A 3311-nucleotide genomic window follows, 5' to 3' on the forward strand; every position below is an offset into this window, starting at 1 on the left:
ATGAGATCTGGTTCAGCAAAAAAGAGCAACCAACGGAAAACTCTCATTTCCACTTTTAGTTTTTAATTCTTTGAGTACTGTTCTTGTTATCTGGGTTTGTGTTCTTATGATCTGGGTTTGTGTTCTTATGCTCTGGGTTTGTATTCTTGTGTTCTTATGATCTGGGTTCATGTTCTTGTGTTTCTGTGATCTTCTTGTGTTCCTGTGATCTGGTTCATCTTCTTGGTTATTTTTATTCAAATACGATATATTTTTATGTTTTAAATTTTCTTTCTATGTTTTTTAATTTTGTTAAAATTAATATATATTTTTAAAATTTATATGCTGACATGGCATGGTGATGTGGCATTTTATATAATATTTTAATTACTCCGGCAGCCACCTCAGCAATTTCTGTCGGTTGACTGAAGGAAATAACCAAAATAACACGCGTTAATTGGTTTAAGGACTAAAAGTGGTAAAAATAAAATGTAGGGACTAAAATGGAAAAACGTCAAAATGTAGGGACTAAAAGTACATTTACGCCTAAGATAAATCGAAATATTGAAGGGAACTCATCCTAGCAAGGCTTTCAACGCACTGGTTTGCTTGCTAGTAGCAGTGCTTAAATTGAATCTGGTTGAAGCGAGCTGCCAAAAACCTACAATCATCCAAAATTGAGGAGACAACGTTATTCACATACTCAGGGTTTTCCAATACATCCACTAAAGCTTTGGCATCAATTTCTACTACTAGGGATGAAATATTCAAATTATAGCACAATATTAGGCCATCCCTAATCCCTTAGAGCTCCATTGTAAAGCTGCTAGTGATACCAATGCTTCTTGTGAACCCACCTACCTATCTGCCACATTCATCTCTCATAACACCCCCACAGCCTGCCCGGCCTAGATTATCAATGGATGATCCATATGTATTCAATTTCATCCACCCCTCCCTCTCCCATCTGATTGTCTTGATGCTTCCAAGGGAAGGTGATCTCGGAGATGAACCATATTGCACATATTCCACTACTTTATTCATTATCTTAGATGCCAGCTTGGTATTCATGTTCATTTTTTTAAAGATCGTTTGGTTCCTATTCTTCCATATAAACCATATTGCAAAAGGAAACACAACTTTCCACGGCCGATTTGTAGGGATAAGTCCCCTGCTCAAGCTTCAGTTATAGTTGAACCTGCCCTGCACATTGTTCTCCCAAAATGCCCAGTCCGCCACCTTAACTCCCAGCTGCATCCAAACAGATTTGGTACAAGGGCAATCTCGAAAAGCATGGATGACAGTTTCTGCCTCTCCAAGACATATGAGACACCTATCCTCCTCCACAACTCTTTTTTTGGCAAGACAAGCCTTAACTCCAATGCTATTGTGGGCACACATCCACATAAAGGTTTTGATCCGAGGAAGTGTATCTGGCTTCCAAATCCAGCTTGCTGAAAACTAGGCTCGTTTGGTAATCTTTTTCTAGTTAAATTGTTTGTATTTTTTGAAAAGATGTGTTTGTGAAAATACATGTAATGTTGTTTAAATACTGAAAATTGTTGTTTAAAATATACTACCAAACAGCTTGGGTAGAGGTTGTCTATTCAACAAACATGGTGCTTCTCCATGAGTGATCCCCCAACCTCACAAGCAGTACTTGTGAGATGGACATTGTGGGCCCTAGTCCGGCCTTGCTGTCTCTTACTCACGGATTTCATAGGCTGAATTGGTGGCTTTTTGGGCTTTACTTTAGGGGTCCAAATTGGACCAAATTCATAAGCTGCTTTTCATGGGCTATTTCCATTGTTTGTGGGCTTGAATTTGCTGGCCGATGAAGTTTTGTTGGCCTTGGGGATTTGTTTTGGATATGCTGATGAAATGAAAACAGATAAAGAACTCTCCAGAGAAAAAATCACTACGAGTATATCCTACCCCAACTAAGGCATCCACTATAAAAGAATTAGTTTTACAATTTAGAACAAAACCTTAGTACTTAGACTCTATAGTCTCCATAGATAACTCACCAATTTGACCCACAGTTGTTTCAGAACTCTGAACTTCCTTTAATATGAATCCATTCTCAAACGACATGTTGGCATGATGTACCCAAACTCAACCCTAACATAATCTTATTGATACAACCTAATTTTGACATGTTTTGACTCTAGTATTTGCCAACAAATATACAACCCATAATCTTCAGAGGAGAGGAGGATTTGAACCCATATTTCATAATTAGAAGAATTTGACAATATTACTAAGTTACAAATCTCTTACCATCCATCTCTTCTGTAATGGTAAAATATGTGCTTAAATTATTGTTCTTTATTTTATTTCCGAAAAATGATAAAAAGGAAAAAAAATTCATTTGTTACCACAAATATAAATATTTTGTTTCACTTTTTATATTTCACTTTATATGGTACCAATTGTAACTTCCCATATATTCACTTGACTTATAAAATTATCAAAGCTTAAAATGGAAAAAATAATCATCCACATGACATACCATGATTGGTCATTGCTACTTCAGAAGGTGGAAAAGACACTGCATTTAGAAAGTTCTGGCAAAGAAACTGGTGGATTAACAATTATAAAAGCAATAACCAAGTAGATACACAGTGGACAACTCAAGCTGTAGAAGCAATAATGAAGTACTATAGCGACAATAACAGGCACTATTTAAGTGAATCACTGAGCATGTACTGTGTTTTCATTACTACTAGCAGAATCAGCCGTGGTCGTATTTGGCTTTGATGTTGAATCCCTCAGGGAATTATTGGAGTCTATGCTTCTTGTTCGCTGAAGACCTGGGGTGCGATGAAGCCTGCACCTGAATGAACCTGCATGCGTGGTTGGAGAGCATAGACAATTGCTCTTTGCACCACTCGGCTGTCTTGCAAGCCCAGACATGGCTGATACAAGTTCAGCATCTGGTGGAATCTCCACCTTCATCTCCTTTTTAGCTATCTCTTCACTTTCCATTGTGGGATCTCTTTATTTCTTCTGCACTTTTTTAATGCTGAAGAACAATATATATATATATGAGATCGATATATTCTTGGTAATCAGATAAAACTTCAATGTTAGGAAAACTAACTAGTTTAAGCAAGACAAATATATAGAATAGATTTTGGTACCTCTCTGCAAGAAGGCTCTAGAATGACCTGTGTTCCACAAAGAACTTGCCCATGGTGTCTAGCTACATGCTTTTAAATGTGGATAAGATAGAGAAAGAGATGGAATTGGCTATGGCTAAAAATTCAAAAAGGTGATGTGCGTGAACTGTGACTTTACACTTAATGTGTAAGCAATATTATTATCTTTAT

The 3311-nt window shown here is 36.9% G+C and overlaps 1 long non-coding RNA gene across 1 annotated transcript; it reads right to left on the reverse strand.

The window, feature by feature from the left end:
* Positions 1 to 2507: 2507 nt before the first annotated feature.
* On the reverse strand, positions 2508 to 3311 carry LOC142627517 (uncharacterized). The gene is made up of 2 exons (XR_012842863.1): positions 3123 to 3311; positions 2508 to 3004 (listed from the first exon to the last, which is right to left on the reverse strand). It is a non-coding gene; the product is annotated as an uncharacterized LOC142627517 (long non-coding RNA).

This window comes from Castanea sativa, chromosome 3 (genome assembly GCF_040712315.1).
Source record: "Castanea sativa cultivar Marrone di Chiusa Pesio chromosome 3, ASM4071231v1".
NCBI classification, from domain to species: domain Eukaryota; kingdom Viridiplantae; phylum Streptophyta; class Magnoliopsida; order Fagales; family Fagaceae; genus Castanea; species Castanea sativa.